General features: G+C 43.2%; 1 long non-coding RNA gene across 3 annotated transcripts in view; it reads right to left on the bottom strand.

Moving 5' to 3' along the window:
• LOC149435011 (uncharacterized) overlaps positions 1-12,043 on the bottom strand; it is a 135,474-nt gene extending 123,431 nt beyond the window's left edge. For 2 of the 3 annotated variants that reach the window (XR_016308576.1, XR_016308577.1), the window contains exon 1: positions 11,905-12,043. This is a non-coding gene — a long non-coding RNA (uncharacterized LOC149435011). The remainder of the gene's footprint in view (positions 1-11,904) is intronic. The other variant, XR_016308578.1, reaches the window with a different exon arrangement.
• Positions 12,044-13,726: the final 1,683 nt, after the last annotated feature.

The raw sequence follows: 13,726 nt of genomic DNA, 5'->3' as shown, positions 1-13,726 counted from the left end.
GTACTTTATTACAATGTTAAAATACAAGCATTTACAAACATGTACCAATAATATGCCCACACAATTTTCATAATTCTTTCATAACGGGACTAATGTTACTGAAAACGAATACAAAACGCCAGAGAGTACAATCTAGAGCATAAAAATTACCCACTTCTTCTCAACATGTTTTGCAGTTATTCCATTTTTTCAGGAGAAAACAGAGAGCAGAACATCTGAAAAATGAATGAATACAACATAATACATGCATATAATACTATATCTACAATATACACATGAACCCAGTTTTCAAGTGGGGCACCTAGGCTTACCCAGACAGGAAACCAGCTACTGAAGAGCTGGGGCATAGATAAGGGGGGGGGGTCATGGTGGTCTGAACCCCCCCAGAGCAGTGTTACTGACTGTCATATCAGAGGGGTGAAACCTAGGGCCGGACGCCAGATTGACTCCACCGCTGTCACTAACATAACAGAGCAAAGCCAGCAGCGCTGAATAGAGGGTGGGATCTGCCTGGGTTAACTTTCCAGGTTAGCCATCAAGTGACCGTTTACTACAATATGCCTGACAACACCTTGACATGGGTCACTAACCTTTTTTGTCGCATTGCCGCAGTAAAGGCTTCTTTCTGGCAACTTGACCATGCACCTAATTTTTTCAAGTATTGTCATATTGTGCTCCATCAAACACACCATCTTTTCCAAGAGCAGCCTGTATTTGAGGTTGCTTGTGGGTTTTTCTTTGTATCCCAAATAATGCTTCTGACAGTTGTGGCTGCAATTTTTCTTGGTCTACCTGACCTTGGCTTAGTATCAAGTGATCCTCAAACTTTCCACTTCTTAATAAGTGATTGAACAGTACTGATTTGCATATCCAAGGCTTTGGATATCTTTTAATATCCTTTTCCATCTTTATAAAGTGTCTTTACCTTGTTATGCTGGTTTTTTGACAGTTCTGTTCTGCTTCCCATGACTTAGTATCTCGCCTGCTCAGTGCTTCCACATAAGAGCTAACAAACTCAGTGACTATTATACACAGACACTAACTGCAATTTAAAAAGTCACAGATATGGGAAATGAACCTTTATTTGCCATTTTAACCAGTGTGTGTCACCTCGTGTGTCTATACAAAGGCCATTCCATGGTATGTAAACTTTTGATCAGGGCAACTTGGGTGATTTCTGTTATCATTATGATTTAAAAATGAACCAAACAACTATGTGATAACTAGAAAAGCTACAATTTCTGGGGAAATTGTGTGAAGTGTTCTTGCCTCCACCAGTAGTCTACAACTGGAGTGGACGGAGTAACTGGGTGGAGTGGCTTGTCACTCTGCTGCCTGCTCACACACCTGGGTTCCTATGGCAACTCACTCTACAGCAAGGGCAGAGAAGAGCGGTAAAAAACAAACTGCTCCAACTTGCTCACTTCACTGGCGGTTGCCATCTTCAAATGCATCTTTGATGCATAGTATGTCTCTGAAATATGAAATATTAAAAATGAAGGCACAGTCGCAGTTTAGAAATTGCCCTTCAAATTTGAGGTGGTTAGAGTGGAGTTTCAATGAATGTCAATGGGCGGCGTGAGTTGCAAACAAATGGTCATATTGTAAAAACTATCAGGACTATGGCTTAGCCGTGGACATTTTTAGTGGCAGCAGTGATAGCTGAACGTTTTGATATAAGATTTGTGTAGGTGGGCTTGAAAATGAGGGAGTGATGGCAGTTTAGAAATCATGTCCTGATTTTTCAGCTCCCACTCTAGTTTTGAACATTCCGCCATTCATTCCTATGGGACCAATTTCACCACAAAAACGCCGATATTTCGTGAACCATTTGTCGAATCGTTCCACAAAGTAATAGCACACCAATCGGGAACAATTCGCACGTTTCGGTATATTACTGTCTATGTAGTGTAAAAACTGTGGGAGGAGTTAGGGTGGTAAATTTGGCTATTATAATAATAGGAATATATATGTGAGATAACAGTAAGTGGTCTTGCCATGCAAGAACACTTAATAAATGGCTTCATATGATTACTATCCTTAAATAAAAGACTTCTTTTGGCATGATCAGTCATATTTTCAATATCAATTCAAAAATTTCACGATGTCTGCCAGGGTATGCAAACTTTTGAGCACAATTGTATATGTTTTAGCATCTAGATCAGGACAACCTGCAGATCTCTAGCTACCAAAGTACCAGCTTGTCCACTTCACCCACACATTTGGTCTCCTGGTCATAGTGGGTACATCCCACATCAGAGACCAATGTCTATAGTTAGTGTCATCGTAAACATTCAATGACACTTAAGGTGACTAATGGATTAGTGATTTCTGTTATCATTATGATTTAAAAAGGAGCCAAATAACTATGAGAAAATAAATGGCTTCATATGATCACTATCCTTAAATAGAAGACAATTATTTGGCATAATCAGTCATATTTTCAATATCAATGCCCAAATTTCACAATTTCTGCCAGGGGATGCAAACTTTTGAGCACAACCGTATATAATAATACTCAATCTGTGGCTACAAAAAATTTAGGAACTCTTGAAAGAGGAACTGCAGCCTATCTAGCTAAAGTTTTTTTTATTTCTAGTCTATATGACCTGGCAGAGGCCCATGGCACGTCTATGCATGTGCAAAACTCTGCGAGACTCCATTGTATGCATGGAAATACCTGTATGTCTCTGTCTGGCCCCAGAGACTGGCAAGGACCTACTGCTTTCCAGACATGAATTTGGGTTTTGTGGGATTGCACAAATGTGTACACACGCTGCAGCTCTCTGCCATGCGTTATAGACTTGACAGAGATCCCCATCATATCTTCGCCCATGTAAACTATATGTAGATATCCTACTTCATATGTCATCCTCGCCTAGGTGAGCATACAAGCTTTGAAAGGACGGGTTTCTCCCATTTAGTTTGCTCTTTTAATTAGGCTGGCCATACATTATACAATTTTCTTGAGAATTTTGCTTTAGATTTACCAAAAACCATAGAATATGAGGTCAAACCTGAAAAACACTTTCAACTGTATCCAATTAGGCAGGCCCTTGCTTTACATAGTGGAAGTTAAATCTAAAGGAAAATGGGCAGAAATTGGACAGAAAATTGTATAGTGTATGGCCAGCCTTATAATGTCCTCCAAAAAGCCAGCAATATATCCAGAGCATATATTGAGAGATACCTGAACCCAGATGTCTGTTCACGTCTGAATGATGTGTCCTGCATTTACTGACAGTCGCATCCACCAGAATACAGCTATTGGGTTTCTAGGGGACATGTTTGAACACAAGTTTCCAGTGGTACATTAGGATTTTTAAAAAGGTCTTTGGACCAAAATATTTCTTAAATCTGGTGGACATAAAGTTACTTGCAAAGGAGTCGTGTGGGTACACACATGTGCGTTGCAGATTGAAGCTCAGATATCACAGCTAAGTGACACAGTAGTTGTTCAGCGGTTCAGGTTAGTTTTAGATCAGGTTCAGGTCAAGATTTTATCCTGTTCACAACTGATGACGTGTGGTTTAGAAACAGTTTCCATAGAATTCAATAGCCTGTTAATCCGCACCTGAACCAGACTGCACTGCTCAGAAATCGGACAGGACTCTTTTTCAATCCGCATTGAATCAGCACTGCCAGTGTACAGGACATACAGTATGTGAACAGGCACCATAGGAAGCAATGTTATTTCACTTGTCATGCAGATTGGATGTGGTTCAAACCGCATCCAATCTGCATATATGTGAACCAGTACAGTACATAAACAGTTGGGGACTGGGGATTGTAATTACCAAGAGCCCTTATGGAGCAGACCAATATAGAGTGCTGTTGGGACGTTTAATATGGGAGTAGTGTAATGCACTAACATCACACTTCATTACTGTTCTGTTAACTATGATCCTGTTTTTTCCTCCTATGTGCCCAGCCCTTTCTATTAGTGTTGTCTTGGGTATTGACCTACTACATTTCAGCCATCTGTGCTATGTAAGGATTGCCCTGTGTACCTCCCTTCCCTTGAGCAATTTCCTTCCCCTTTAACCCACAGCTCCTTGCCTCTGGGTGCTGGGATTGCATCACTGCTCAAGCCTCTCTCTTGCTGACCTTCATTCATGCATTTCACCATATTCCTTTGAATAAGTATTTTGTTTCCTGTAGATGACACTGAAAATCTGTATAAATTGCCCTTCATACGCACGTGTGTGTGTGTGTATATATATATATATATATATATATATATATATTTATTTATTTTTTTAAATACCAATCAGCAATAGGTAGGCAGCAAGTAAATCTGTTGTCCCTGAAATTGTTGTGTCGAAAGCAGAATAAACGGGCAGTGCAGTCTGTGGTGTGTGCAGCTGTGTATCCGCAGACCATCCAGAGTGCCCATGCTGACCCATGTCCACTGGCAAAAGCGCCTACAATGGGCAAAACAGCATCAGAACTGGATCACGGAGTAATGGAAGAAGGTGGCCTGTCTGATGAATCGCGTTTCCTTTTACATAGTAATGGGCTGTAAGTTCGACTCGAACATCGGCCATTCATGTGTTCTGCGAACACATGAATGGTAAGGGCATTTGGCAGGCTGTTCACCTGCCGGGTCCCACAATGCACTGCACTTTCACAGTGTATTGTGATTGGCCAAACAATGCAACTGACCACAGGTCGTCAGGTGCAATGTTTTGGCCAATCACATCACAATAGTTACCCCTAGCTCCGCCCGATTGTTCACATTTGACCGGCAAAGGACTTATTACAAACGTTTGTTTTTTTTTATGTTAAAGGAATTTTTAAAAAGTCTGGTCTCTTTATTTTTTACTCAATTTAACCCTTTAGTGAATGGGTAGGGGTACAAGTACCCCTTACTCACTCACAAGGAGGGGGGCAGAATCATTATTTAAAGGGGTACCCTGATGGTAATGAGCTCCCCTGCCTGCAGACCCCCACAACCACTGGGTCAGGGTTGTGGGGAAGAGGCCCTTGTCCCCATCGGCATGGGGACACTGTCCTAATTTAAAAGGCATGTGGCCTAAAGGGCCTGGTATGGCTTTTAGGGGGAACCCCACGCACTTTTTAAAATATCTTTTACTGTAGAGTCCCTCCAAACCATCCTACCAGACGTAAAGGATTAGGTTTTTTTTCTAAATATTACATTTCACTTTTTTTTTGCTAAAGCAGGTTCTATACATTGTACAGATGTGAAAGTTTGCAGATAGTTTAAGAGAACCCCCCAGGCATGATATTTAAAGGTTTTTTTTTTTTTTTAACTGTAGGCAATGAAAAATGACTACCCCTTTAAAAATAATACTTTTGTAAGTTTTTTTTTTCACTGATTTATGTACCTCAGGACCGTACCCGAGTCCCCACACCCCTTTCATGGCCAATAACTTGTATATAAGCCTTCAAAATGGGCACTTTTGAATTTACAAGTTCGAGTCCCATAGACTTGCAATGAGTTCGAAATTCAGGGGGGGGGGGGTGTTCGGCCCATCACTATTTTTACATTGTGTGGATGGTTGGGTGCATGAATATAAACAAATAATACGGCGCTATATTAAAACAGGCGACTCAGTGATATATATCCCAAGTATGCAAATAGACTTGAACACAAATAACTGACATCAATGTGGGGTGAAGCGGACAACTAGGAAAATGACATACATAGAGGTGACATGAATAAATTGGTGAAATAGTGTCCTTATGTGTCACACAAACTCCATGCAGATGTGAATTGCAGTGTGCCAATCCTCTATAGCTGGGGTGCCCCCTCACCTTCCTGCCCAGGCCCCCAGGGACCAAAGAGCCTTGTGTAATAGATGGAATATTCCTCCAGATAGTAGATGGATCCCTCTTGCAATGGTGCAAATCCCTCCTCTTGGCTATAACATAAGCGGTGGATGAAGTCCGTGGTGTCTCTCCAGTGTATGGCCCTCCAGTATGGTCACCAGTGAGGCAAAAGAGACTCGTATAGTGTAAAACCTTTTATTATAAAACAAAGAAGACTAAAAACTACTCACATAGACCTGAAAGCAAGCAAGCCTTTACACCACTCCAGGGGTGTACTGTGATTCGGAAACCGGAGCACCAAGATGGCGCCCGCGCCGGATATGACGTCAAGCCGTCGATCGTCAAAAGCTCTGGTACCTTCTGGGTACCTCTCACAGCTCTAGACTCCACACAGCCTAGCGATGGGACTGCTACTTTTGCAAGGTAATAACCAAGTTTGCAAAGACATTTGGTGCACACAAAGTGAACTTATATCCTTTGTGACTATTGAAGAATAAAGAAAACAAATATAGGTTTATGTGTAGCTTTATGACCTACAGGTTATACCAGGGGTCCTCAAACTATTTAAACAGGGGGCCAGTTCACAGACCTTCACACTGTTGGGGGGCCGGACTCTAGTTTGAAGAAGAAAAAAAAAAAAGAACAAATTCATATGCGCACCACACACATCTTATTTGTAGTGGAAAAAAACTGGAAAAAAACAATACAATATTTAAAATACACTGTACTCTAACGCACTGGACACCACAATGCACAGTACACTGTGATGCACTGGACACCGCCATTAACTGTACACTGTGATGCACTGGACACCGCCATTAACTGTACACTGTGATGCACTGGACACCGCCATGCACTGTACACTAACGCAACGGGCACCGCAATGCACTGTACTGTGTGACGTACTGGACACCGCAATGCACTGTACACTGGACACCGCAATGCAGCGTACTGTGTGATGTACTGGACACCGCAATGCACTGTACACTGGCACACTGGACACTGCAATGCACTGTACACTAACGCACTAGACCAGCCTTTCTCAACCAGGGTGCCTTGAGGTTTCTTCAGGGGTGCCTTGGAAAAAGGTCTAAAAATTGCCCAAAACTTGTACACAAGCCAGCGGGTGGAACAAGCCTGCCTTTTAGTAACACAAAGCCACAGGTTTTCATTGTGCACCATTAGGACCTTTTAGCCACCAGTGCCTGACAACCAATGACATCATCAGTTGATAAGGAGGATGTTGGTTGCCTGCACAGTATCTTGGTTTGACCCTCTCCCGCCCCTCTCGGTCTGTGCTGGGGGTCACATCTCAGTGATAGAGAAAAACTGAGGGAGAAGAGAAACATTGGAATACTAGTCAGTACCAGTGTGCAAAAGTGTATTTACTTTGGAAAAACAAATCACCTCTAATGTTGGGCGTCCTATGTATGCGGATGTTGCTGCGTTATATAAAACTATTAGAATACTTTTATACATTTCAGAATAGGGTGCCTCAGGATTGTCCATAATTTCAAAGGGTGCTGTGACAAGAAGGCAGGAAGAACTAAGGGATGTGTCCAGGATGGAAGGTATATTTGCCCCAGGTTCATGTTATACACGGACTGTTTCTCCTGTTGTGCTGTGTAGTGAGCCGTTTTAGGTCACTGATGATTTCATTAGCTCAGCTGTAGCGAGTTGAGGGCTCTGGGCTCTATAAAACGCCCAGGCTGCTTAGAGAGGATGCTCCAACCTGGAACCAGTTTGCTGTGCAGGACAGACTGGGGAGCAACCAAACCATCCTGTGGTGAGAGATAATCTGTGTGATCTTAGACTGTGTGAACACTCTGTGTCTAAGCAGCAATAGGCTGTATTCAGACAGCTAGATAGGAAACCTGTGTTTGTAGTTAGATGCCCAGCAGGGCAAGGTTTTATTTTCTGTTTGTATTTTTTTGCTGTTTTGACTATTTGCACCGTGTGTTCACCCGACTTGTAAATAAAGCACAAACTTTTCACCAAGATCCTGCTGTCGTGCTGAGCCTCTTTCACGGTGTTCTGACCCATCCAGGGGGCCAAGCACAACCCGCTACTGAGTTAATCCCTCACATATGGTGGAGGATGCAGGCAGGTGAAGCAAGGCCAGCATGGAAGAGATACTGAGACAGCTTGCTTTGGCAAATGCAAGTCAGCAGAAAACAAATGCAAGTTTGCAACAGAGCCTTGCAGTCCAGCAGCAGGTTTTGCAACAGAGCCTTGCAGCCCAGCAGCAGGTTTTGCAACAGAGCCTTGCAGCCCAGCAGCAAGCCCCGGAACAGGCGTAGGCACGCCTTAGGGAATCGTTGGAATGGCAGGAACAGATACACCAACAGCAAATTGCAGCCATCATGAAACAGCTTCAGCAGAGTGAGCAGACTGAGGCTGGGAGTGATTTTACTACCATACCATCTTTCCGTGTAAGTCACCTGCTGCCAAAGATGTCTGCAGATGAGGACCCTGAGATGTTTCTGACCACTTTTGAGAGGACAGCTGAAAAAGAAAGTTGACCTAAAGAGCAGTGGGCTGGACTAGTGGCCACCCCACTATCTGGCGAGTCCCAAAAGGCTTATTTTGACCTTGAGCCTGAGGAAGCCAAGAACTAGGATCGTTTAAAAATGGAAATTTTGGCGCGGCTGGGCGTAACCCTGGCTGTCCGGGCTCATCGGGTACACAACTGGAGTTATCGACTGGGAAAACCACCCCGATCCCAAATGTATGACCTTATTCATTTGACCAGGAAATGGCTGCAGCCAGATACACTGTCTGGACCAAAGATTGTGGAAAGGGTGGTGATGGACAAATTTCTGAGGTCTCTCCCTACTACCTTGCAGAAATGGATGAGTCATGGAGATCCACAAACAGCAGACAAGCTTTTGGACCTTGTGGAGAGATATCTAGCGACTGAAAATCTTACGTCTTCCCTCAAGGAATCACCGACTTTCCACCCCAAGACCAGACCATCCCCAGCAATGGGTAACATTGCACCAAGGGATGGGGGTGGAGAGATTGGAAAAGGGGGAACGAAAGGTACTTTTGGGACTGTTTCCAATATCTGGCGTGAGCGGCCTGGAAAGCCAAACCCGCCAGAGGTGAGCAGAAGGATAATCTGTTACCGCTGCCGGGAAAAGGGACATGTAGCAGCAGATTGCCCAAGTACGGATGAACCAATGCACTGTGACTTTCTTACTGAGAGACAGCAGTCCCCATTTGCAACTGTTACTTGCACTGCTGAAAAGGGAAATGAGAAACCTTTATGCAAAATGGGTATTGATGGTAAAAATGTTGTTGCATTGTTGGATTCAGGTAGCCTGGTTACTTTGGAAAAAACTGAATTGGTAACGGGAAAAACCTTGCACCCTAGAAAATTGGCAGTCATTTGTGTTCATGGGGACACGAGAGAGTATCCAGTGGCAACAGTGTCCTTTGAGACCTCCCTCGGTAACCTGTGTCATCAGGTGGATCTGGTTCCCCAACTGCCACATGACGCCATTGTGGGGAGGGATTTCCCAAAATTCTGGGAGCTCTAGAATGGCCCAGATTTCCCATTAAATGGTCCTTCAGAGCCTGAAGGTTATCCTAGGGAATCCTCTGAGGGTGAGGATTGAGCCTGTGTTTCCCTTGCCAGTATTAGCAGGGAAAACAGAGCCTAGGGAGGAGCCTACAACCCCTAGTGTTTGACTTAGAAGTACACAGGGAAAATTTTGCCACTGAACAACTGAAGGACCCCACATTACTAAGGGCCCGAGAGAATGTAGTAAAAATAGAGGGGGAATCCTTTCTATGAGTGGATTCATCTGGTGTGCTGCATACTACCCGGATAAACAAAACTGTGATGATTGTACAGGGGAATACACCACAAGTGCTGTTGACCATACTAGAGATAATTGGTCACCTACATAGGGTGAGTGTTGGTCCATGTGGGGCACCAACAGTACTGTTAAGTGGAGCATGTTATTACAAGTACCAAACCACTGGCCCTTTTCACACCTTCGTATTATCTTTTTGAACTTTTAACTTACATATTCTTTGGTTTACTTTATGTTTATCGAATGTATACACAATGTTGTAATATGAGCAGTTTGCATTTGATTATTTATGGTACACTGTGTTGAGGTTAACACATATTTAACCCCTTGCCCTACTGAGGATTTACCCCCCCCCCCTTCCTTACCAGCCCATTCTTTGCATTACAGCGCTGCGTTACTTTAACTGACAATTTCGTGGTCATGCAACGCTGAACCCAAATGAAATTTACGTACTTTCTTTCCCGTGAACTGAGCTTTTTTTCCCCTGACAGCATTTTGCAGTGAAGGACCCTTGCTCTTTCTGTGGAAGCAGCAGTTGTTCTGCAGAGGACAGACCTATAGCTTTGGGATCAGCGACACTCATGCACCTTGCAGATTGGAGAGTTCTGTCTCTGACTCAGCAGTGGGTGTATCAGATCTCTGAAAGGCAACCGTTGCCTCCACACAGCGAGAAAGGGTCCTTCTCAGCAGCATTGCAGGTAGTGGACCAAACTAGGGATGCACCGAAATTTCAGTGGCCCGAAGCGTTTCTGCCAAAAACACCCCTTTCGGCCGTCGGCCGAAATGAAAAAAAGCACCGATACGGGTGCCAAAAAAACCCCGCCCCTCGCTGCCGCCACTCGGGAGTTCTCAGCCTCACCTGAGAAACCATCGATCCCGGCGCTGGGCATAGAGATGAGTGAAGGAAAGATGGCCTCCACTCATCTCTATGCCCTTGGAGGACCGGAGCGATGTCACTTCCGGTTACGGACATTTTTTTTTTTTAAAGCACTAGATCAATGGGTTTTTTTTTGATCCAATTCTTTACATTGTAAAGGAGAGATGTTGGGTCTTATTGACCCCATATCTCTCCATAAAGAGGACCTGTCACTAATTATTTCTATCACAGGGGATGCATGCATTTCTTGTGATAAGAATAAAAGTGATAACAATTTTTTTAAAGGGACAGTGCAAAAAACAAAACAAAAATAAATAAATTAAAAAAAAGTTGAAAGTGTCCCTGTCACCCCACGTAGTGGTGAACGCATATGTAGGCCATGTCCACATATGTAAACAATATTCAAACCACGTGTGAGGGTATCGCCACGAACATCAGAGCAAGAACAATAATTATCGCACTAGACCTCCTCTGTAACTTTACACTGCTAACCTGTAGAAATTTTTACAGCATCACCCATGGAGATTTTTTAAGTACCGCAGTTTCACACCATTCCAAGAGCGTGCACAATTTTAAAGCATGACATGTTGGGCATCTATTTACTCGCCGTAAAATTCTCTTTCATATTTTACAAAAAAATTGAGGTATATATTGTTGTTTTTTTTCTAATCAAAGTGTATTTTTTTCAAAAAAATATATATTCATGTTTAAAAATTGTGCATTTCGGTTCTCGGCTAAGTGCATTTTGAATTTTCATTTCGGCACCAGAATTTTCATTTCTATGTACCACTAGACAAAATATTTTTTTTTTGTTACAATACTTTTGTTTTGAAGCATCCAAAATGTATTTAGCTGATTTAAATTGAAGAATGTGTTGACTTTTACATTTTCAAAAGGAAAACAGATATGGCAATCCCCTGTAATTGTCTCAAAACAGCAACTTAAAGTGATTCTAAACCCATTTTATTTTCTTTAAAATAATAAACATGTCATACTTACCTGCTCTGTGCTCCCCTCGGGTCCCTGGCTCCTCCCCCTTTGCCAAGTGTCCTCATAACAAGCCACTGGCTATGGGAGCACTCGTGCAGGTTCACTGCAGAGCCAGCTCTGAGTGTCTATTGACTCACAAAGCACAGCCTGGCCCGGCTTCCTCCTCACTGGCCAATGGCTCCCGCTGCTGTCTCTGAGCCAAAGACAAAGGAGAGAACAGAGAGATGGAATATTGATTTTTGCTAAAATGTCATCTATCCTTCTAGTGTATGATCTGAAATTACTAAGAATAAAAAGGAGCTCTGGATAGGCAGTGGATTGCTGCTGACAATGTATGTGTGTTTTGGTTATAGAACTAAACTGCCCGAGTGATGCCTGCTGTAGTACTCTAGTGATAAAACATGAAAAGGAACCATGGCTTACCTTGCGCCTATGATCACCAGGTAATCCAGTAACCTGAGAAATGGCTTTTTCTTCTGCCCCATGGTCCCAACTTCTTACTTAATCATCTCACACACTGCTTGGCTCACTGGACCATCACTGATCAAGGAGAAACCAGCAGAAACCTTAAACCAGGAGAAAAATACACAAAAAGAAACAACAAAATATATAAATACATTTCACACATACCAGCCTTTATATAATATTAACCTCAAACATATGGCTGAAATATTTATACAGGTCTTATCTGACAAAGGACTTATATTTCTATCCCTCCAGTCCTGAAATCTACACAGCTCTGCCACACAGCACAGTACTGTTTGTCAGAGCAGGAACCCCATTTTTCTCTGCTGCAGATAACTAACACTTACAGGTCTTGCCTTTCCCCTAGCCTATGACTGAACAGTAAAGAGAGAAGCAGAAAGCCGAATCTTTCTGTCACTTCCCCTTCTCCTCCTATCAGCACATGAGCACAATCAACTGGTCCCTTGCACTGCTGCAGCACCCCCCCCCCCTTAGTCTGATCTCTGCTGACTTCAAGAAGCTGATAATAAATCAAATTTCAGTTACTGTTTGCATTTAAAAAAAAATAATTTATAGATATATTAAAGGGAGCTCCACCAAAAGGGGCAGCTCTGTTTGTCTGCCTCCTACCCCCTCCACTGCCACATTTTACACTTTTTTTTGGGGGGGGGGGGGGAGCGGGTCCCTGGTTCTAGCATGCCCTCCTCCTTCCCCCCACAGTCTTCTAGGACACTTTACAGGTCCAAGAAGACTGCCGGACCATTCGGGAGGTGCAGTACACCTCGTGCAGTGGGCACCCAGCTGTGAAGCCAAAAGGTGTCACAGCTGGGTGACCACAATTAAGATGTCAGCTCAAGGGGGGGGGGGGGGGAGACAAGTGGGTGAAGGGACGGCATAGGCGAGAACATCACTGATCCTGCTAAGAAAGAGTTCAATGTTTTAATAGGGGTATAAAGTAGAACTATAGGCAACATTTCTTTTTCATTTTGGACATTTATAACCCCCGTCAGTTTTATTTTTTGCCATCTGTGTCCCATTGGGGAGATTTACCTTCACTTCCTGTCCCATAGCCAAAACAGGAAGTCAAAAAAATCCCTGAAAATTAAGGGAATACTTTGGGGTCCCTCATTGGAAGATTTCCCCTCTATTACTTTTCTGGGGACAACACAAAATTTGGGATTTTCTTTTACATTTACCTTCGATGATAATGGCAAACAGGACACATAGAGAGGGGGGATCTCTCAGGGACAAAGACAGCAATAAAAACCTGACAGGTGTTCTAATCCCTCTCCTCTCTACCCCCCAAAAAAAAAAAAAAAAAGTTTTTCCTTTAGTTATACATTAAGGCTTTCTAATCCCAAGAATTAAAATACTCCATAATACTTGCTGCCGGTATTCTCACCTTCCAAAGCCCTTTAGTTCACGGGTAAGTTCACCTTTTGATAAAAAAAAAAAAAAAATGCACATTTTATATGCAGGTAAAAAAATGTGCATTATTTTTTGCTGCCGAAGCCTGGAAAGCATTGCACCAGCGATAGGCAGATCACTGATGCCATGCAGGTCTCCTGCAGATCTGTCAGTACATCTGCTCACCCCATACAGGATGTACAAGCAAGCAGATATACTGACAGAAAGACTGAATGAACTATCCCAGTGCTCCACAGTGCCGTGGTAGTTCATTGAGAACTACAAACTGACAGCCGCTAAGTCTGTCGGGACTAGTAGTTTCTCATTCACAGAGGAGTGATGTGACCAGGCAAATGGAGCCCCGCACGGCCAC

The sequence above is a fragment of the Staurois parvus genome, unplaced genomic scaffold (assembly GCF_062004578.1).
Source record: "Staurois parvus isolate SC_StPar_1 unplaced genomic scaffold, SC_StPar_1.0 ptg001624c, whole genome shotgun sequence".
NCBI lineage: Eukaryota > Metazoa > Chordata > Amphibia > Anura > Ranidae > Staurois > Staurois parvus.
Note: the sequence above shows the minus strand (reverse complement) of the source record. Positions and strands in the feature narration are given on the sequence as shown.